Source organism: Mustela nigripes, chromosome X (genome assembly GCF_022355385.1).
Source record: "Mustela nigripes isolate SB6536 chromosome X, MUSNIG.SB6536, whole genome shotgun sequence".
In the NCBI taxonomy this organism is placed as follows: Eukaryota; Metazoa; Chordata; class Mammalia; order Carnivora; family Mustelidae; genus Mustela; species Mustela nigripes.
In genome coordinates, this window is record NC_081575.1 from 58,021,378 (window position 1) to 58,045,810 (window position 24,433).

The 24,433-nt window shown below is 33.3% G+C and overlaps 1 long non-coding RNA gene and 1 pseudogene across 1 annotated transcript in view; one reads left to right on the forward strand and one right to left on the reverse strand.

Annotated features, from left to right (window-relative positions):
* LOC132007599 (uncharacterized) overlaps window positions 1-23,272 on the forward strand; it is a 70,630-nt gene extending 47,358 nt beyond the window's left edge. The window contains exons 2-3 of the long non-coding RNA XR_009401408.1: window positions 21,111-21,188; window positions 22,794-23,272. This is a non-coding gene — a long non-coding RNA (uncharacterized LOC132007599). The remainder of the gene's footprint in view (window positions 1-21,110; window positions 21,189-22,793) is intronic.
* On the reverse strand, window positions 5,337-6,090 carry LOC132007638 (nuclear pore complex protein Nup50-like; annotated as a pseudogene).
* Window positions 23,273-24,433: the final 1,161 nt, after the last annotated feature.

The window sequence follows — 24,433 nt, forward strand, 5'->3', positions numbered from 1 at the left end:
CTGCCTTTGTTTTTTTTTCATTTTTTTTTTTTTTTTTTTTGCTTTCTATTTGTTGACATTTCATGGATTATTACACTTCCTCAAAAACTAATGAAAACTGAGATTACATTGTCTGACAATTCAGGTATTTTAGTTCTAGAAAATATTTTCCTATTGTAAAATAGAAAACAAACAACTTATTTATTTAATTGCTAAGAGGTTTTACATCACTGTTACACTTGGGTGTGCACCAAGCAGAATCTACATTCCTTAACATGATTGCCTCTGGCCAAGAATATACAAATGCTTAGAATACTGGACATGAAGACGTTTGGAGAGACTCCTCACAATCACCTACTAGTACCACAAGACATATCAATTTCTGCTACAAATTTTCACTTTGAGAATGAGAATGAATACCTGGGGGTTTGGGAGTAAGCTATTTAGTTTGCAAAGCCTTCAAATGCACTATGCTTGCATTTCGAGTGTTCTGAAATAAAGAATAACTGGCAAATGCTCAAAAGGAAACAACTCATTTAACTTTAAAACTAAATCAAAAAGGCTTTCTCAGTTATTACAGTAATTGTTTTGAATTCTAATATTAAGGTGGAATTTTTTTCTCTACCCCAGAACAGGTAGATTTTTTTCTTGCATGCAGCATATAAAAAATATGATTTAGAACTGAAATTTCAAAACTATAATCCTTTTAAAGAAAATCAGTTCATAAATGGTTGACACTCTTGTCCTTCCGTGGAAAACCCAATCTGAAACTTCTTTAAAAATTGGACACACATTTTCAACCTATAATTCTAATAATAAAGACAGCACAATGCTCAATTTTCTGCTTACTGGGGAATGTTCAAAAGGATGAGATGGACACATAACAATTTTTAAAAAGTTCATTGGGATGCTCAGCATTTGTCAAGATGTAACACAAATGGATTTAGAATTAAAGATTAATAATCTTAGCATCCATATTCATCAGTGATATTGGTTTGAAATTCTCCTATTTGGTAGGGGCTTTGCCTGATTTGGGGATCAGGGTAATGCTGGCTTCATAAAAAGAGTCTGGAAGTTTTCCTTCTGCTTCAATTTTTTGAAACAGATTCAGGAGAATAGGTGTTATTTCTTCTTTGAACGTTTGGTAGAATTCCCCAGGGAATCCATCAGGTCCTGGGCTCTTGTTTTTTGGGAGGTTTTTGATCACTGCTTCAATCTCATCACTAGATATCAGTCTATTCAGGTTGTCGATTTCTTCCTGGTTCAATTTTGGTAGTTTATTTTTTTCCAGGAATGCATCCATTTCATCTAGGTTGCTTAGCTTATTGGCATATAACTGTTGATAATAACGCCTGATGATTGTTTCTACTTCCTTGGTGTTCGTTGTGATCTCTCCCTTTTCATTCATAATTTTATGAATTTGGGCTTTCTCTCTTTTCTTTTAAATTAGTGTGGCCAATGGTTTATCAATCTTATTGATTCTTTCAAGAAAACAGCTTCTAGTTTCATTGATACGTTCTACTGTATCTCTGGTTTCTACCTCATTGATCTCAGCTCTAATCTTGATGATTTCCCTTCTTATGTGTGGAGTTGGTTTGATTTGTTGTTTATTCTCCAGTTCTTTAAGGTGTAGAGACAGCTGGTGTGTTCTGGATTTTTCAATTTTTTTTGAGGGATGCTTGGATGGCTATATATTTCCCCCTTAGGACCGCCTTTGCTGTATCGCATAGGCTATGGATTAAAAACACCACACTTCAGGCCATGTAGATAGTATACTTCATAGCTTCTCCAACTAAACATAAAAGTTTGTCTACATTAAATATTTTAAAGCCACATTTCTAATATTATGTTAAAAATAAATCCAACTAAACCAATGTGGCAAAATTTAGCTATTAATACAGTAGAGGAAGAGTTGGTGAGCTCTCTAGGGGCCAAAAGGACCCCTCCTCCAAGTAACATACAAGTATTTAGAGTTTACAGTAAAATCCACATACCTTCAGGCTCTTTATGTATTAATACATGATTAAAGTGGAGACCATGAACTTTGTAGAGCAGAAGTGACATGAAGGAAATATCACATTGTAAGTTATGGCACATGCATCACATTTGTCCCTGTAATTCTCACTTCAACACTGAGTCTTAGCAACAGCGATCTGCTGGGAATGTTAAGGGAAAAATCCATGTATATTCACTAATTTAAAAATATATAAACCATCCTTTTGGTGGTTGGTTACAGGTGACTGAATCCTGATATTTTCATTGGCACTGTGGTACTCCTGAAGGTACCTGAGAGATCTACCATCTCCTGGGGACCATGGGAGTATGTGTGGCTAAGGTGGGACACACTAGATGATATCCATGCCCTGTATTTTCTGATCCTTCTAACAGTTAGATAAACCTACAGTGAAGAAGCAGGGCCACTATTGCTGTGACAGTATTGACCACCAGTTTACTATAAATCCCCTGTAACAAAAACTCACAAATATTCTCAATTTAAAAAAAAGAAAGAAAGAAAGAAAAAAGAAAAACCAAAAGTAATTGCCACTCATTCTTTAGCTCTCTCAATGTGAATTTGACCACATCCCATAAATGTGTAAGCCTACTTCTTTTTCTGTATTTATCCAGAGTCACACACTGGGACAAATTCTTTACTGGAATCAGAAAACAGTAGTGCAGGAATCTCATGATAAATGTTGGGCCAACCACTATACCTGAAGTGTTTGAGTTAACATATTTAATCATAAAATTGTTTCCCTGTTCCCTTCATATCTAAAAGTTGTAACTTCTTTTTTTTTAATATTTTATTTATTTATCTGATGGAGAGAGATTACAAGTAGGCAGAGAGAAAGGAGTAAGCAGGCTCCCTTTTGAGCAGAGAGCCTGATGTGGGGCTCTATCCCAGGACCCTGGGATCATGACCTGAGCTGAAGGCAGATGCTTAACCCACTGAGCCACCCAGGGACCCCTAAAAATTATAACTTCTTTTAAAAACTGTACTATTTATAATTATTTTGAGTGTTCTAAGTCAGAAGACATTATATACTGAAGATCGGGGTATGTGTGTGAACACTCAGAGAAAGACGCTGAGGCTTTAAACAGGATTATTTGGTACCAGTGTTAAATGATTAATAAGGAAGGGGCGCCTGGGTGGCTCAGTGGGTTAAACCTCTGCCTTCGGCTCAGGTCATGATCTCCAGGGTCCTGGGATCGAGCCCCGCATCAGGCTTTCTGCTCAGCGGGGAACCTGCTTCCTCCTCTCTCTCTGCCTGTCTCTCTGCCTACCTGTGATCTCTGTCAAATAAATAAATAAATAATCTAAAAAAAAAGATTAATAAGGAATAAAATTAGACATTTAAACATTAAAATCTGTGTCTAATTCATGTGCCAAGAGTCTTCAAAGAATACTCAGATTAGTTATATAACAGCTATGGAGAAATGACACAGATATTCTTGTACATAACCACGGCTCCTTTCCAAATAGACATACTAAATACCTTACTCTTAAAAAAGTAAATGGAAATTTTATATATAAAATATAGAATATACTTCTCTCTAAAGCTAAAGGCAACATTTATACAGAGAATTTTAATTCCATTACCTTATTGCATGTTTCCTGGTTAATTCACATGGTTCATGTGTAACGAAATCTCCTAGGACTTTAAGTAATAAGTAGCTCTTAGATCTATAGGGTTTATCATAGTGCAAATAACTAAGACATATTCTTTTTCTTTTGTATTATTGTTTAACTTTGACTTAACTTTCTTTTTTTTTTACTAAGGTTTGCTGTCCATGGTCCATAAACTATAAGCTGCCAAATTTGTGCTTTTAAAACTCATTCCTGGGAATCTCCCTCTATTCTGTTAGTTTGTAGGGGAATACAGAAGTAACCAGTACCTCATGAATGAAACTACAAAACCCCATCTACAAAACCAAACAAGCCACTTGTTCCTTTTTTCTTTTCCTAGTTTCAGAGGTAGAACTTAGTGATTTATCAGTTGCATAATACCCAGTGCTCATTGCATCAAGTGCCCTCCTTAATACCCACCCAGTTATTCCTTCCCTCCACTCCACCTCAGCTACCTTTAGTTTGTTTCCTAGAGTTCAGCATTTTTTATGGTTTGCCTTCCTCTCAATTTTCATCTTATTATATTTTTCTTTCCTTTCCACTATATTTATATGTTTTGTTTCTTAACATGAAATCATATGGTTTTTTTTTCTTTCTCTGACTGACTTATTTTGCTTAGCATATTACCCTTTAGTTCCATCCATGTGGTTGCAAATGACAAGATTTCATTCTTTTTGATGGCTGAGTCATAGTCCTTTTGAAATTAAAAGACTGTTCCTGGGGTGCCTGGGTGGCTCAGTGAGTTAAAGCCTCTGCCTTCCGCTCAGGTCATGATCTCGGGGTCCTGGGATTGAGCCCCGCATTGGGCTCTCTGCTCAGCGGGGAGCCTGCTTCCCTTTCTCTCTCTCTCTGCCTGCCTCTCTGCCTACTTGTGATCTCTGTCAAATAAATAAAATCTTTAAAAAAGAGGAAAAAAATAATAAAAAACCCCAGTTCCTGGGTAGCTCAGTCTTTTAAACATCTGTTTTCAGCTTGGGTTACGATTCTAGGGGACTGGGATTGAGCCCGGCTTCTCCCTTTCCCACTCCTGCTTCTACGTTCTCTCTCTCCTCTCTCTCTCTCTCTCTCCCTTTCTCTCTGTCAAATAAGTAAATAAAATCTTTGGATAAAAAAAGCAGTTCCTGAATCAAGTAAAACAGGGTTAAAAGTCAATATCTGGAAATAAAAAGCCAAAGACTCTAATGTTGAGGGGGGACATTTAGTACTCAAAGTTCAACTTTAAAATAACAATAAAATAAAACAAAGAAAAAATATCTCTGTCACAGTGTGGGAGGGTGATTCATTTGGAAAGAGCGCTGTTCTCCCAGATCAGTCAAGTCCACCAGAGATAATGCTACAGGCAAGTTTCCTTCTGGACACAGGGTCTGTTGGAAAGCCTTGCCAGCAGTGGCAGCAGACCCCAAAACCTGTGGATTGGAACTATCTTTGGAAGTCTAATTGATATTCTGATTTCAGTCTATTAAGAAATAATTTGTGCTCAGTTTAATAAATGAACACTTAAAATCTTCCAAAAATTTCATTCAAATGTATTTTATACATTAGACAGTTCTTAATAAAAGGTAATACAGTTTCTTGACATTTAACATTTAAAGATTTTATTGGACATATTAATCTCACAAAAGTTTTAAGTTATCCATAAGTTCTTAGAATGTTGAAGAGAAGTAAAACTGACTAAGTTTAAGGGATGGTGGGAAAGCAGTAATTTAGCAACAATTTCTCAGTCAAACTATGTTCAGGCACATTTTTCCTCCAGTAAAATTTTTTGGAACTCATCTGCATCCTTGTCTATTACCTAAATTAACATGGTAACTGGGATGGTGATATTCTTCTCATTGATAGATGGGTTTGGAACACATACAGTAAGTATAGCTCTTTTTTCCCTGGTCAGGTACAGGGTATGTGGGGTGGAATGGGATCACTCAGTAATGTTTCCTAAATTAGTGTCTGCCCACATTAAAAGTCATGTCTACTGATTTGATGTAGGTTTTAAATGCAAAGTATCCACACCTATCTCTTGTAAAATAGTTTACACTTCTTGGAGTTAAAAAAAAAAAAGCATCTTCTTTTACTTCAGTAAATACTACTTTGGGTGGGTCCTCATTCTCTTCTTCATCTCTACCTTTGTATTTGTTACTGTTGCCTTCAGCTTGTATCTCCAATGTTTTTGTGGAAAATGGTGAAGAAATAGATATATTTTTGTAATATCTTTGCCAAATAAACTGAAGCTTCCAGAAGAAAATAAAAATCCAGGCAAGAACAAGAGTTTAATGAGCTTAAGATAAAAATATTGAAATGGCCTTTCTTACCCATTCCAGCATAGCTCTTCTCAGATTTGTGCTTTCCTGGAGTACAGCAACTTCTTATTTGGGTTTGGGAATTCTCAAGTAGGTTTGTTTGTTTGTTTCTTTCTTTCTTTCTGCCCATACTTCATTGCTATATTGATGTATCTAGGAGAGAATTACTTCTGGGACTTTCTGTTCTACCATCTTGCTAATGTCATTATGCTCTTTTTGACATGTTGTTATCAATGATATGGTAGCCTCATACATAAATCCTGAAACATTGTATGTATGCATGCATGTATGTATTTTTCCTTGATAGAGTTTGTGTAAGATTGAAGCTGCTTCTTTCAACGGTGAAGTCACTTGGGCATGAATTTCCTTAGTGAGAATGTTAGCATATGAATTAAATGTCTTTATTCACTATAAAACTAATCAGTCTGTATTTTTTTTCTTTTTTGATAACCTGCATTTTTCTAGGAATGTATTCATTTCAACTAAATTTTCTACCTGGAGTGTCACGCATTTAATCATAATAATATCTTATCTTTATAATTACTGAAAGATTTTTGGTTTTGTCACTTTTTAATTTTTGATCCAGTTACTTGTGCTTATTTTTCTTTTTCTTGCTCATTTGTAATAGGGATGTGTATTATAAGCCTTTATGAGAACTTTTAGCTTTTCCAATTTTCTTTATGGTAGGATTGTTTCTTTATTAATCTCTTAATTTACCTTATTTGTCTTTTCTACTTTATTTGGGTTTATTTTGATAACCATTCCTTCATTTCTTATGATGAATTGTAAGTTAGTTAAATTTCTATATTTTACCTAATATAAGATTTTAAGGCTACTCATTTTCTTTTATGTTTTACACTGACCCTCACAGGTTCTGATACTTAGTATTCTCATTATTATTTAGTTAAAATATTTTCTTTTTTCCATTATTTCTTTTTTGTATAATAAACTATTTAAAATTGTATTCTTAATTTTAAAACATGTGGAGATGTTTCTGGTTATCTTTTTAAAAAATTCTTTTTGACCATATTTACATGTGATACATTCTGCATTATTTGAGTTATTTGGTATATGTTGATATTTTCTTTTTGACTGCATTTATGTCTTTTTTAAAAAAGATATATATAATCCATGTGTTCTTGAAAAGAATGTGTGTTTTGCACTTTTGGGTGCATACATGTAAACATATCTGCATGAAGTCAGTTTTTTAGTAATAATATTCCAGTTTATATTTATAATGACTTTTTTTTCTCTCTGTTCTATTAATTGCACATACAGGTATATTAAAACCTCTACTGTGATTGTGGGTTTTCCTGCTTATCCTATGTGTTTATTCAGTTTTGCTTTAAGGTATTAAGTATGTTTTCATTTAGTGCTTTTGTTTTTTCTTGTTGAAATAAACATTCATCATTATATACCGACCTTTTTGCTTCTAGCAATCTTTTTGCCTGAACTTAATTTTTTTTAAGATTTTATTTATTTACCTTAGACAGAGCTAGAGCACAGAGGGAGAGAGAGCACACAGAAGGAGAGGGAAAAACAGACTCCCCACTGAACAAAGAGCCATATGCAGGGCTCGATCCCAGAACCCCAAGATCATGATGTGAGCCTAAGGCAGAAACTTAACCGCTTAACTGACTGAGGCATCCAGGCACCTCACCCTGAAGTTTATTTTTGTCTGATATTTCTATAGCTACATTTGCTTTCTTTTATTTAGTACTTTGTCTTTTTCTAGCCTTTAACTTTTCTGTACATTTATACTTTGGTTCTGTCTTTTGGAAATAGCATAAGATTGAGTTTTTCTTTTTCAGTCTGACAATGTATATTTTTAAGATGGTAACATTAAGTCCATTTATATTTAATGTGATTAATAATATATTTATTATATTATTTATTACATATTTATATTATATTATATAATTATATATTATATTATTTATTATTTATTATATTATGTATTATATTAAGATAATAATAAATTATCTTACTTTGTGCTTTTAATATCTTACCATTTCTATTTTCCATCCATATCCTCCTCTTTCACTCCTTGTTTTTTTTTTTAATTTTCTATTATTTTTCTTATTATATTTCCCCCTCTTTTTTTTGGAAGTCAAATACACTTTATTGAATGCTTTAAAAATTATAATATGCATCCTTGAATTATGAAAACAGGATGTTGCTTGATTTTTTTTGGTCTTTCTCCAAGACAATGAGAGGAATTTATAACACTTTCATTCTTTTTTCCTCCCTATTCCTGAATTATATGCTAATTGTTTATCATATTTTAATTTTCCTCCTTCTTGTCCCTCTTTCTTCTCTCTTTTTCCTTCCTTTCTTTTTACATATTATGTCTCACACAATATAATGTTGTCTTATATAGCTATTGTTCTCTTTTGTTGCTCTTCATTTCATTTCTTCCTGGGTCTGTGATCACCCTTTTGTATTTTTTCTTTCATTCTAACTGCTGAACACTTTAGAATTTTGTTTATTGTTTTTCTTGTGGTAAACTTTTTCAAATTTGTGTCTACTTTGTCTTCTTTCTTGGAGGATGTTCCCATTGAGTATAGAATTCTAGAGTTGGCAGTCATTTCCTTTAAATATATTGAAAATAGCATTCCTTTATCTTATGGCTTCCAATGAAGTTACCGATAATTCAGATGTCCTTACAACTGCTATTACTATGAAGGTAAACGCTTTTTATTCTGACAATTTTTAAAATATATGTTTTTCTTTTTCTAAAGCATCTCTAAAATGTGTCTAGCTGTGTATTTTTTTTCCTGCTTGGAATTTGTTAGATTAGTCAAATATGTGAATTAGCATTAAAAAAAAGATTTTATTTATTCATTTGACAGAGAGAGAGGGAGATCACAAGTAGCCAGAGAGGCAGGCAGAGAGAAAGGGGGAAGCAGGCTCCCTGCTGAGCAGAGAGCATGATGTGGATTCCATCCCAGGACCCTAAGACCATGACCTGAGGTGAAGGCAGAGGCTTACCCCACTGAGCCACCCAGGTGCCCCATGAATTGGCATTTTTTAAAAGAATATTCTCAGCTGTAATTTTTTCTCACATTGACTATGTCCTATTCCCCCCCACCCTTTTTGGGACTTCTTTAATGTATTACACTGTATCTTTTCTTTTTTATTTTTATCTTTCATACATTCTAATACAATATTGCTTTGGAATTTGTTTTGCATATTTTATTCTGACCTGTTCTCTAGTACATTGAGACTATATTCAGTGGTGCATATTTTATTGTGAAACTAATTTAATCAGTTCTTAATTTGTCATAGTATTTTTCAAGTTTGGTGTTTTAGTTTCTTCTTTATATATGTGTGCTCTTGTTTCATTTCCCTATTAAAAATTTTAAGCTAAACAGTTTCTTGAATAAAATAAGCATAATTGTTTTACAGTTTGTGTTTCATAATATCTAATGATATCTACAGCCTCCACGTTTTTTTTTTTTTTTGTCTATTGTTTTTTCTGCCACTAGCTTATGTGGTTTTGCTTCATTATGGATCTATTTTCCTGTGAATGTGTTTGAACATTCGATACATTTTGTAGAAATAGTATAAAATCTCAGATTACTATATTTTTTGCCAATGATGATTTTAGTTTGCTTTTGTTAGTTTCCTGGGGACAATAACAAATCAACAAGTTAAAGTCTTGTTATTTTCTGGCCTCAAATTCAGACTGCTGTTTTTGTGTGTATTAGTTTCTTTCAGGCTTGCCCTTACACCTAGGGTTTAACCTCTTGTGTTCTCACTCAAAATCAGGGAAAATGTATCAGATACCCATCTTTTGCAGATTCTGAGCTTTGACTCTTTTCTGCTTAATATTAGGAAGTCACTCAATATTCAGTTCTATCTCTCAGCTGCCTTTTTTAGATCTGAAAATGCTCCAGGGGTTAAAGTATCTTTAGTTTACTGTTCTTTACCACATTTCATTGCAGTAATTTCTCATTGTCTCCTTAGCTTTTGTATGCTTTTACGAATATTGAAAAATATTTTCTGGCTTTTCAGTTATAATCACTAGAAGCTGGAGGAAATTAGTCTAAAGCAACTTGTCTTCCATTATAAGGAGAATGTCTTCAAATGATATTTTTATTTTTACCTTTTTTCTCTTTCTTGACTGTGCTCTGGAAGGGTGAGTCTTAACAGTTAATTGACTTTCACATAAATACTGTTTTTTAAAAGAATATATTAGTTTGCTAAAAGGGGCACTTTAGTATCAGATAGTATACAATATTTTTTTCTAAGCACATGGTGCAGAAATAACATTCAGCATATGTTTGTTTAATGAAAGAATCAATTAATAAATAAAAAGAACATAGCATGCAACTTTCAAATAATAAAAATTCTACTACTATTGCAATAATGATATTTTATTTTGTGTTTGGTCTAATATAACTACAGATAATTTTCCTTAAAAGAATGAGGTAGAAAATAGGGAGATTCCATAGTGAAAACTAGCATCCATCAGAATCTTCTCATGACTGAAATTATATTTTTTGGACATGACTCAAGTTCTACTTCAAGTTTCAAGATTAATGATAGGATTCAACTCTTTAGTGTACTTTGAAATTAATTTAAATTTAGGAGATTATTATTTTCTCATTCACAGCAACTATATTTCCAAGGAGGATTTTGGTAGTTGAAATATTTTAAGAATTGTATTCAGCAGTGATTCATATATGAGATGGGATAGTTTTTTCAGAAAGTACAGTGGGTGCTGTATAGAATGGTTAGTGGTAACATTTTGGACAATATATAAGGAGTAGGAGTTAAGGATAGAAAAAGAAAGCAGTTGGGATGCCTGGGTGGCTCAGTTGGTTGGACGACTGCCTTCGGCTCAGGTCATGATCCTGGAGTCCCGGGATCGAGTCCCGCATCAGGCTCCCAGCTCCATGGGAGAGTCTGCTTCTCTCTCTGACCTTCTCCTCATTCATGCTCTCTCTCACTGTCTCTCTCTCAAGTAAATAAATAAAATATTAAAAAAAAAGAAAAAGAAAGCAGTATTTATTGATAAATAATTGAAGACAATGTACTCATTAAGTATCTATTTTGTGAGATGTGTTTGTAAACCACGTTAATTTTTATTATAGTTTAGAGTTAACGATACATACACAAATGTATGCTTTTCACTCAAAAACTATGTTTACACTTTCCTATATATGCAACTGAGAAAAGGAATTAGTTTTTGTATTTAAGGATCAACTAAGGGTAAAACCTAGTCATATGTCCAAGTAGGTTAGGCCCAGATGGGGATTTCATAAAGGTACAAGAGAGCTGATACCAGAAGGAGGAGGAATACTAAAATGAAGTAATAGCTATATAATTAATACTTGGAACAACAAGGGTTCTATCATCAAGGATACAAGGATGAACAACCCAATCCATGCTCTCAGGTAATTCACCTTCTAATAGGAAGATAAGCAGAAACCACATTTAGATATTAACGATCAGGATAGAATAGGCACTGATGAATCAAGATAAATACAAGCCTTACCTAGAGCAGAGTTCCAGAGTTCAAGTGTTAATACTTTAATTACTTGGTCATTGGAGGTTTGAAGGGGGTGTCCTAGGTGAAGAACTGAGATGACAAAAAGCAAAAGAGATTTTGTTTGAGACACTGGATCTTAATCACCTTTTATAGAATAATGCAATGTTATAACAACTAATATGGGTATATTGGAACTTACCCAGCCCTGGATACAGGAAACACAAAGAATGACAACATATAATAGAGTTCGTATATCACAAAGTGAGGTCAAAGAAATGAGACTCTCAAGTGCTGCCTGGGGTTAGACTTAAGAGAGAAAGTAACACTTCAACTAGGTGTGGAAATATGAAAGAGTTTGACATGAAAGTAGTGGTATAGAAACATTTCAGAAACATTGACTGGCTTGTTTGAATATGGTATGAAATAGTGTGAAATGTTTAGAAAGCCTCTAATTTCTCAGTTCAACTGAAGTGTAACTTGAAAGGAGGTAAGTGCAGGTGGTGATATTAGAGAAGTAGGTAGAAGAATTGCTTTGCCCTAAGCCATACATCTAGTAAGTGGAAAATTAATTATTTAAAACTTAGTACTCTCTGACTCCAAAGGTTATGCTTTTTCCACTACACTTGTGATTTATGATTCCTCTTTGAGACGTATCATTTGTTGAAATAACATGCAGAATGCACAATGTATATAAAATATAAGATTTAATGTGTTTTGATTGAAATAGGGGTTACAGTTGGCAGTCTCTTAGGTAGAAATTCATTTCTCTACAAGTACTCCTTTTCCCTCTCATGCCCTTCCCATTCTGCATATTGCATGGACTAATTTTTATAGGAACTCCGAGGGGAAATTGGTTAATTCATTTGGAGGAAGTCATAGGAAGATTAATAAGAGAGGTGACATTAGACCTCAGCCTTGAGTGACAAACAGATATTTACCAGACACAGAAGAGGGGAGTAAGACTGCAGAAAGGATAGGGGATGGAAATGACTGCAGAAAAGTAGTTTTGACCTACTTTTTCCTAAGGAACTTGGACATTAACCTGTGAGCAATAGGTTATCATTAAAAATTTTTCAGCAGGAGCATACCACAAGCAAACTGACATTTTACAAACATGATTCTGACATTAGTGTGTAGAATGGAATGGGATATCAGAAAAGCCAGGGAAGGTAGGTCATTTAGGAGGTTATTATTTCAGCAAGAAATGAGGTGGGTCTGAATTTATACCCTAGTAGTAAAATGGCTCTCCACTCTGAATTGAGGTAAGATAATGGAAGTGATTTATTATTATCTGATTATTCAGTATTTAGGTCTGGGTACCCTAATTCTCAACAAAATAGATTAGCTGAAGGGGTTTCTCACGAGGAAAATTAAACATTGATTTGACATTTTGTCTGATAATTTGATGGTCCATTACTGGTTGCCTTTGGAAATATAATTCATAAACTTTAGAAAGCGCCTAGTTGCTTTGTGATTTTTTTCCTTTGCTTTAGAATGAGTTTCTTAAAAACAGCAATTCAGCAAAACCACACAGAAGTTCTATGACCGACACTTTTTCTATATTTCTCAAAAGTGTTCCACAGCTTGACTAGATACAATGTAGATGGTTTCTTGTGTGCTAGAGTACTCTCTAGGCTTACTTGTTTCTTATAATATAGGGTATGCATCTAAGGATCAGTGAAAAAATCCATCTGAATACAGGATTTAATATTTTTGGAAATAAAATAACATAATTTATAAATCATATATTATTTTCTTTTCTTTTTTTTTTCTTTAAGATCTTATTTATTTATTTGAAAGACAGAGGTTACAAGTAGGCACAGATGCAGGCAGAGAGAGAGGGGGAAGCAGGCTCCCCACTGAACAGAGAGCCCCAATGCAGAGATCGATCCCAGGATCCCGGGATCAAGACCCAAGCCGAAGGCAGAGGCCTAACCCACTGAGCCACCCAGGTACCCCTTATATTATTTTCTTTGAAATCCACATTAACTACTATTATTTTAGGCTATTTTACATCCTATATTGGCCAATCCTTATATTTGGCTAGATATATATGCTTCTAACTGTTTTTGAAGCCTTTAAAGTTTTTATTCATGTCAAAAGAGGCTTGATGCAGAGGAGAAGGCATCAAATATGAAAGCTTCTTTACTTTTCTGATGAATGTGGTTTAAAATATTCAACCATAGAGACATTTGTGCCAGACATAAAGCCAAGTGTTGTTCCTATTTTCAAAACCAAGTTGTGAAGAAAACAGAAGAAATTTAAATGTTTTCCAATAAGGCTGATATAGTGAAAATCAGTCCCCTTATAAGTTCATATGTCCAAGTCAATCTTATGTGACTCAAACATATGGCAGTGCTGCATATGAAACCAAAAGGAATTTCTAGCAAAGAGGCCTTTACAATTTAAGATTATGGTCTCTACACACTGTGGTGTAAGTTTTGCCTTAGAAACTTACATAGTTTCTAAGACACTTACATAGAGCATCTGACCTCACAATTAATGGTGTTTTTTTCTTCCCTCCTCACTTCCCTTCACCTCATTATAATCTACTTGAGTTTGGACCAACACAATTTAGTTATCTCTTATTTCTTGCCTTTTCTCTTTTAATGCAAAACGCCATGATTTTGCAGGGCATTTCTTCGCGGCAGATAGATTATTCCATTCTTCATTTATTTAAGCATGAATACTCATACTATGAATTAATTATGTTTTCTTTATGATAGTGGTGGGATAGAAAACTTGGAATGTAGCTTCTTTGCCAACTTTCACTTTCTTACCTCATCTGTTTTCCCTTCTGTTTTTCCACTTTTCCTTTTTTTAATATTTCTGTTCTCTGTAGTCCAAAGAAACAGGAAGTTGATGATGAGCTGAGAGTGCTGTAGGAGCAGGGACATCCAATTCCTTTTCTACATTTCAGACCTTCATCTATGTAGTATCAGCGTAAGTGGCTGAGATGTGAAAATACACAATTAAATCTTTCTGTCAATTGGTGGTATTACTGGTTCATAAGAGCTAAGTGTTAAATTTTCAGAAATTTTTTGAGCTAAGTGTTAAACCACTTATTATTAAAAATTAAATTATATGAACTTACAATTAAATAAGTTATAATTAAAAGTAACAGTATTTATCAATTCTTAATTATTTTGCTACATTTTGCTATTATCTATAATCTTAAGGTTATTTACATCTGTTGCACCCACATAGTGGGGATACTATACAATGGTGTGCCACTGTACATCATTTCTCAATTCTGCCTTCAATGATATCATATTGTTAGCTTGAAACTGGACATAGTATTTACACTATGGACATTGGCAAATGCTACAAATAATGATTTGATTAATTGGTTGTTGATTTTTTAAACATAAGAATGAGCAAACTATAATCTATGGGTCAACTATAGCTTACCATTTATTTTGTAAATAAAGTTTTACTGAAAAGTAGCCAGTTCCAGTACTTCAGTGATGGAATTGAATAGTTGCAAAAGATACCGAATGGCTTGCCAAAAACAAAATAGTTATGGTATGTCACCCTACATAAAAAAATTGCCAACTCTAGATCTAAATTTAAGAATGTGGTAGAAAATGCTAACAATGCAGATTAAATTTACAAGTGTAATGTGTCTATAGATGTGACACTCTGGGTAACACACACACACACACACACACACAAACACACACAGGAAATACAACATTTTCCAGCATGACACAATATATATATATGACACAATATATATATAATGGGAGTTTTTATATCACTATATAAGTGTGGATGGCCACTTGCCAGCATCTCCATAGCTAAGGGCTTAAAAGGGCTATCTCTATCATTTTAGAAAAATGATACATATGCTTACATTGGAATTTAATTTATACATTTCTGTTCACACATTTCTAATACGTTTTCCATATACTGGAAAATAACCAGGTACCCACTAAATTTCAAATTCCTTTTGATTTTTTTTTATTTCGAATTTCAAACTTAATACATCTTGGAGAAAAACACTGCTATATATAAATGTTTATAATTGAATTATGCAGTAAGCTTAAAATATTTCAATAGATTTACTTTTAGCAAACAATTGAGCTAGGGCAGTTCATACTCATATGTTGATGTTTATTACATAAGGAACAATTAAAACAGTTTATGTGCTTCCTAATTAATTCTTCTGTTTTTTTTATACCAAATCAAATTGGACTACAATTCCTCTTAATACATCATTCTGTAACAGATGAAAAATGAACAGTATAAATTTTGTTATATACAATAAATTCATGTCTTTCAACACACAGGACGCTGAATATTTTCAGCTTAGACCAAAAGTCAATATATAGTTTTTTTATGCCATTTTCCCAATGCTACCTACTTGTTTGAATTGACTTTCTGCATATTAGCTGATGGTCTTATGAGAACAAGAATAAACTTTTGAATATTTTTTCCTTTTGAATTATGGTTCATATATGCCTAACTGTGTCCTATAAGCTGATTTCCCTGGAGAACTATTATAATGCAGCTCACATTGTCACTCACCTACACTGCTGAACTTGCTATCAAATAACGTGCAGAACAAGACAGATTTATGATAAACTAAGCTTGAAACAAAATAATGAATTCTTGACACTTATCCTGTCTCTAATAACATGACTACTAATTCTATCAGATTTAATTTTAAATAAGGAAGTTACATTTCCTCTCCTTATATTATATAGAATCCCTCATATATTCCCTAGGTGAATATGGTTTATGACTATATGCTTTTCCTTCTAAAAAATAGAAGTGAACATTTTTCTTTAAGCCATTAAACCAGTTACTAGAGGTCATCTAAACTCTTCTTTCAGATTAAATTTTGGAGTACACTTTCGGGTTTTTGCAAATTAAAATAACTATCTTTTTTCAGTGAAACCATGTAGAACTATATTTGAATTGGAAATATCAGGATAAACTCATGAGATGAGTTATATTTAAAATTTAAAAATAATAAAATAACTATCTTTTAACAACTTTCAGAGACAATAATTTTCTCTAAAATATGAGAGGCTTTTTTACATTATTGTAAATAATAATATTGCACATTATGAAAATATACTCTACTATAGTGAAACTCAACAAATTGTAAGCAGACACAGTTTTTAAAAAAAATCTTTGTGTCTGTTGAGCCCTTTGTGAACTTTATTAGAGTGGAATACATCTGTATGTGCATGTTGATGGGGGTAGGGGGAGGGCAGAAAGGGAATATAGAGAGAGTATGGTGGCTTATAGATATAGCTTATGCAAAATACTGCTCAGAGGAATTAATCCTTTAGGTTTGGTCACTGAGTCCTTTCAATTGCTGCCTTAATGATGCTCTAGTATGTGAAGCCACAAACAGGGAAGGAAGTAAGGATGAGGAAAAGAAAATAAATTCTTACCATAATTTAGTTCTTCAGTGCTTGGAATGGTACCTCTCTTAAAAGTCACTTAAAATCCAAGAGAATTGTACCACAGAGTATATATGAATACACACACACACACATATGTGTATATACACATATATATGTGCGTATATATATACACACATAAACACACACATACATATACACAATAATACATACATATATATTTGGATGTGTGTGTGTGTATTTGAGTGTGTATATATATATTTGAATGTATATGTATGTGTGCATGTATATTATATATATGTTTAAGAATAGCTTATATTCTTAGGATAGGAAAAAGTAATGTTTGAACAAGGAAAACACTGGTATTTATTAGGATGCTTGTTAGTAATTCAATCTATTTGAATTCACTGAGCTACATTGAGGTATAATTATTATATAAATAGTACACATTTTTGATTTATGCATTTTGATAATTTAGCACATATGTATATTCCTATGATATCATCACCAAAATCAAAGTACTCAATGTATTAACCGCCAAAGATTTTAGGTTTTTATTTTTTGTGTGATAAGAGCACAGTCTGATCATGTTTTGTCATCACTTTTAAGAGAACATGGCAATAGAAAAATCAGTAAACTGCTATAAAGATAACAAAGTGTTTTCATTCACTCATCAAGTATTTATAAATTGACTACTTTGTGTTATGTACTCCATTTTTTGTCAGAAATAAGACAGTAGGTATACAAGACAGTAGGCATTACCAACTCTCAAGGAATTTAGTCTTAAAGTAATTGTAGATGTTAAAAACAATAACATAAATTACTAATTTAAATTTAAAAAAAATACCACAAAAAAGAAATACAGGGTGCTTCTTACAAGACTGCTTGCAGGGTGGTTAGGAAAGGCATTCTGTATCTCCTTTGAAATTCACAAACTCTGTGAGGTAGTAAGAGCCAGTATTATCATTTTCTCTATTTTGAACATGTACTAACTGAGGTCTAAGAAAGTGGAAAAACAAAGATTCAAATATAGATTTTTTGAGAGTTTTACTGTGCCATGCTCCTTTCCTGGCAGCAGTAATTTGACAATTGAGTATTATGACAAATTTCCTCTAAATTTACTCCTGAAAGATTTGTACGCTTCCAAAAGTTGTTTTTATTTCCCTTCTCCAAATCATCTCTCTTCACCTTAAAATCTCATGTCATAAGTAAACTATCTTCTTTTATTTTATTAAATTACTAACAGTGAATCATATTGAGTGAATGAGTTAATGTTTGGAACTTTAAATTCTCGTATCAGGTTTTATGAGAGAAATTAAGTTCAGAAACAGAAAATAATTATAATGCTTGCATAAATGGAGTAAAATATTTTCTTCCTATCCTTGACCTTTCTTAAACACTCTATTAAATACACCCTATTAAAATGCACCCTATTAAATAAACTCTATTAAGAGTCGTACATGAAATGAAACAGAACAAGTAAATGGTATGATTTTTTTTATCTTTTGAAAAAGAAAGAAAAACAAACAAAAATAAAACATATAAACAAACCCAAAGAAGTAGGATTTTCTTTTTTCTGCAGAGTTTAGAGTGGTGGAAGACAAAAGGTAGGATGAGGAAAAGTAGAAAGATTTTTTTCCCTTTTCTTTTTTTATTCAGTGCAAACTCTGCTGAAAAATTAAAAGAGAAACCTACTCAATGAAACAGTAGTTCCTGCCACACCAAAGTGTTCATGGTTTTAGGAAAAATCATCAGCAGGCCTGGAGGTAAGATAAAAGAGTCATACATTGACAAGAGATAAAGTTGAAAAGAAAATGTTACTCTTTTTCATAGCTAACTTTATAAAGTTGATGAAGATGAGTTTTTCAACATGGGAAAGGAGTGAAACCATAAAGAAGACTACTACTCTGACTTATATGTGTTAAAACTGGAAAAGTGTGGATTCAGTCAAACAATTTAGTAAAGAATTATTCAATGAAATTATTTGATAGAGTTTACTATTTTATTGATTGAATTGGCTAGTTAAGGAAACAATTTGTGGTTACTCCATGTAATCAAGACCTTGTGTCTAAGGGAAGTAATAACTTATTTTGTTCCATGCGTATCAAACTACACCTTGAGTACTGGGCTCAGTTGTGGGAGCCACCATTATATGCTTAGTAATTAAATTTTAGCATGCATCTAATTTCGTGTTATTTTGTAAAAAATTATATTTTTATCTGATCTTTCGTTCTGCTTTATTTATGTATTTATTTATTTATTTCTTATTTTCAGTTCTGTTTTATTTTACATGACATTGGGAGGTGCAAATAAATGAAACCGTATCTTCCTTTTTTTTTTTTTTTGAAACTGTATCTTCTTGTTATATGGGGCCTCTAAAGATCTAATCCAGCTATTAGTGCCATATGTGAAGAGCGTAATTGATAAGCTGAATTCTATTGAGTGAGGTATAAACATACATTCAATCAGTCATGTCAGTCATAGGAAAGACTTGAAGTGGTAAGACTGACCAAGGTGATGAAAATGAAGCTAGGCCACATCACATAAAAAGGAACTAAAGAAAATGGAGGACATTTGGCTTGTGAAAAATTATTTTCTGTAATGAGGACTTGGGGTGGAGGTGGAAAGGAGAAGTCTTCAAATGTCTAAAGAACTACTCTAAAAACTTGATTTAACAATCAAGAAGCGAAATTAAATCAATAGATAGAATTTAAAGAGGCACACTTTATCTAAATACAAAGTGAAACTTTCTAACAGTCAAAACTCACCAAAAATGATATAGATTATCAGGACATACCAGATTCTCTGTCATGTGAGATGTTCAAATATCTGGTAATTGCATGTAGGGTTATAAGAATAATCAAATGTTGGCATCATGAGAAAAATAAATAAGATGTACAAAACCTGATTTTTTATGCCATTAAATTTATTCACTTTTTTGGTTTTAAAATGTCTTTCCCTTTTTGAAATGGTGTTAGAAAAAAATTTAAATATTCTTTTTAAAAATTTTTTAATAAACATATCATGTATTTTTATCCCCAGGGGTATAGGTCTGTGAATCACCAGGTTTACACATTTCACAGCACTCACCATAGCACATACCCTCCCCAATGTCCAAAACCCACCACCCCCTCCCCCCCCCCCCCCAGCAACCCTCAGTTAGTTTTGTGAGGTTAAGAGTTTCTTATGGTTTGTCTCCCGCCCAATCCCATCTTCTTTCATTTATTCTTTTCCTACCCCCCAAAACCCCCATGTTGTTTCTCGACTTCCTCATATCAGGGAAATCATATGATAGGTGTCTTTCTCTGATTGACTTATTTCGCTATGCATAATATCCTCTAATTCCATCCACATCATCGCAAATGGCAGGATTTCATTTCTTTCGATGGCTGTATAGTATTTCATTGTATATATATATACACCACATCTTCTTTATCCATTCATCTGTTGATGGACATCTAGGTTCTTTCCATAGTTTGGCTATTGTGGACATTGCTGCTATAAACATCCGAGTGCAAAAAAAGTTGGTAATTTATGAACATTCACAAAATAAAAGGAAATCTACTGGTTTGGGGAATTAACATTTTTGGAAGTACTGGACTAGATGACCCTTTCAGATTCTTTCCTATGTTGAGTGTCTGTGATTAAAATTTTGAACAGGTGGAGCACCTGGTTGGCTCAGTGGGTTAAATAAAGCCTCTGCCTTTGGCTCAGGTCATGATCTCAGGGTCCTGGGATCGACTCGGCATCTGGCTTTCTGCTTGGCAGGGAGCCTGCTTCCTCCTCTCTCTCTCTGCCTGCCTCTCTGCCTACTTGGGATCTCTGTCTGTCAAATAAATAAATAATCTTTAAAAAATTTTTGAAAGGGTGACCAAAAAAGTGGAAGTATCTTTATAATCATTTAGAAATTTTCATGAATAAATTTATCATATTATGTTTTTTTTCTACTTCATGCTAGGCCTGATTTGCCCAAAGGCCCTGTACCTCTAGCAAGGGAAGGAGAACTTACAAAGAGACACAAAGGATGTAGGTCCTATCTGTTGAACACATCCTGCTTCACAGTTTTGCTATTGCTAGCTGTATTCTGTATTCTTCTCCACTGTTTTACTATGTCTCTTTGAACTTCTTTGTCAAGTATTTTTCTGCATTAATGTCTCTACTATTTTAAATGATTATTCATTTGGAAGGTGTCATTAGAAAATAGGTCAAAGTAACTAGTGAATGAATAATTTCATGCATAAAAAGGAGTTATTTGGGGGATTATATTTGTAGTATTAGAGTCTTACAAAGATTATTTCACTCAGTTTTACTTAAAACCTTATGTTCTTGTTTTGCAGTACATCGTGTTGAATACATTCTCATGCTGACGAGATCATAATAATTTCCCAGAAAAGAGCTGTATCTGTGGTCTGCATGTAAGCATGTAAAAATGGTTGAAAATTTCATACCTGGGCTAAGATATTTTACTTCTTTTAATTTGTTATTTTTCACATATAGCAATAAGAGGTTTTAAAAATCTGAAATATATGCGCTGTTTATGTGTAGATTTGACTGAAGATACAAAAGTAAGAATTTTTACTGTTTTGGTACTTGTCTTGAGTAAATTCTACCTAAGATTTCAACAAAACTATTTTCTTAATAAAAATTTAATTAATTAATTAAACATATTTTATTTATTTATTTGACAGAGGGTGGGATAGTGAGAGAGGAAACACAAGCAGGGGGAGTGGGAGAGGGAGAAGCAGAATCTTGCTGATCAGGGAGCAGGATATGGGTCTCAATCCCAGGACCCTGGGATCAAAACCTGAGCCAAAGGCAGACATGCAACCGACTGAGCCACTCAGGCACCCCAAAGTTTATTTAATTTAGAATCTGAGATTATATGGTATGTTTGTGATAGAAAGTTCTGTATTTCTTTCTTTCTTTTTTTTTTTTAGTTTTTAAATTCCAGTTAGTTACCATGCAGTGTCATGTTAGCTTCAGATATTCAATTTAGTTCTTCAACAGTTATATACAACATCTGGTGCTCATCACAACATGCACGCTCCCTAATCCACATCACCTATTTAACTCCATTTTTAGAAGTTCAGGGATTTTTATTTTTCTTTAAAAGATGAAAGAAAATATTTCAACATTCATGTCTATTAAAGTAGTGCTGTGAAGTGTGTAAACCTGGTGATTCACAGACCTGTACCCCTGGGGATAAAAATATATGTTTATAAAAAATACAAAATTAAAAAAATAAATAAATAAATAAATAAATAAAAATAAAAGAATAAAAAATAAAATGTAAAAAAAAAAAGTATTATTGTAAAGGCAGCTTGAGGAAAATTATGTAAGATATGTTGAGTGATTCAAATATTAAAATTCTTGTCTCTCATTTAACAAAACCTAGTTTCAAGACTATCTTTACTAAACAATGATTAAACATATAGACATTAATCAAATTCAGTTTGATTCAATACATTTTATTTAATGCAATTATTTAGACAGATAAGAATGTGACAGCTTCACTAAAAGTTCTATGTGTTGTGTTTACCATAAATAAATGAGAGGAAAATTGGAAAATTGGTGGCCCAAGCTGGAGAGCCTAGATGCATAAAAACTTCATGACTAAATCTACTACCTTGAAATGCTTTCCAAAAGCATCTTTTAAACTATTTTGAAGTTATCCATTTACCTTTTATTCTTTACAAAATGTTTAATAAAAGCATTTAGAAGGTAAAGTGGAGGGGTGCCTGGGTGGATCAGTGGATTAAGCTGCTGCCTTCTGCTCAGGTCATGATCACAGGGTCCTGGGATCAAGTCCTGCATCGTGCTCTCTGCTCAGCAGGGAGTCTGCTTCTCTCTCTCTCTCTCTGCCTGCCTCTCTGTCTACTTGCGATCTCTCTCTGTCAAAGAAATAAATAAATAAAATAAAAAAAAGGTAAAGTGGAAATTTTATTTCGCTTATTTAAAATATCCCAATAATCATATTGTGAAAAGGTGACACACTGAAGTTTTTATTTTTATTTTTTCAGATTATGTTCCAGAAGCTCGTATCACCACAAAGTAGTGGAAAAGCTGACCAAGTATTAAGAACCAGAGTGAAATCTGCCCAGTGACATTGCTGCTTTCCTAAACATGTAATTATTTTTTTTTAACTCATGCAGTTAAAACCTCATGAGATGTCCTCCTTATATAATTATAATTTCAGCTCTTGCCTGAAAGTATTGGATCCTCAAGTAGAAACTATATCTATTATAGTGCAGTGAATTCAGTAACATTAGATGACTGAACTCAGGGTTTAATTGTTCAGAGATAACTTGTAGCTTTACTTTGTTAACCATAAGATATAGAAATATCATTGCCGGGGCGCCTGGGTGGCTCAGTGGGTTAAGCCGCTGCCTTCGGCTCAGGTCATGATCTCAGGGTCCTGGGATCGAGTCCCGCATCGGGCTCTCTGCTCAGCAGGGAGCCTGCTTCCTTCTCTCTCTCTCTGCCTGCCTCTCAGTGTACTTGTAATTTCTCTCTGTCAAATAAATAAATAAAATCTTTAAAAAAAAAAAAAGAAATATCATTGCCTTAGTTACTCATATTTCTCCCACTACTCAAAATTCTTTTTTTTTATTTTTTATTTTTTATAAACATATATTTTTATCCACTACTCAAAATTCTGATTGCTCCACCAAACTGCTTCATATTTAGACACCTTCAGGCTCTCCTTATTGTCTTTTTCATATGATTCGATTTGTATTTAAATTCTATTTAGTTAACATATAGTGTAATATTGGTTCCAGGAGTAGAATTTAGCAACTCATTATATATAACACCCAGTGTTCATCACAATGCCCCTCTTAATGCCCATCACCCATTTAAGCCATCCCCCACACCTCCCTTCTATCACACATTGTTCTATGTAGTTGAGTCTCTTAATGATTTGCTTCCCTCTCTTTTTTCTTCATGTACGTTCATCTCTTTTGTTTCTTAAATTCCACATATAACTGAAATAATACAATATCTCTGACTTTTTTCAATTAGCATAATACACTCTAGCTCTGTCCAGGATGTTGTAAATGACAAGATTTCATTATTATTAATGACTAATGATTATATATATATGTGTGTGTGTGTGTGTATGTATGTATGTGTGTGTGTGTGTGTGTGTGTGTGTGTATGTATATATAAAATTTGGCCATTGCTGACCATAAAGGTGCATGTGACCTTCAAATCAGTATTTTTTTATCCTTTGAGTAAATGCCTGGTAGTGCAGTTGCTGGGTGGTAGGGTAGCTCTATTTTCAACTTTTTGAGGAACATACATACTGTTTTCCAGAGTGGCTGTAGCAGTTCACATTCCCACCAATAGTGCAAGAGGGTTTCCCTTTCTCTGCACCTTATCAACATCTGTTGCTTTCTGTGTTGTTAATTTTAGCCATTCTGACATATGTGAGTTGGTATCTCATTGTGGTTCTGATTTGTGCTTCCCTTTTGAGTGATGTTGACCATCTTTTTATCTGTCTCTTAGCCATCTGGATGTTTTCTTTGGAAGAATGTCTATTCATGTTTTCTGCCCATTTCTTAACTGGATTATTTGTGTTTTTTTGGGTGTTGAGCTTCAGAAGTTCTTTATAGATTTTGGATACTAACCATTTAGTAGAAATTTCATCTGAAAATATTTT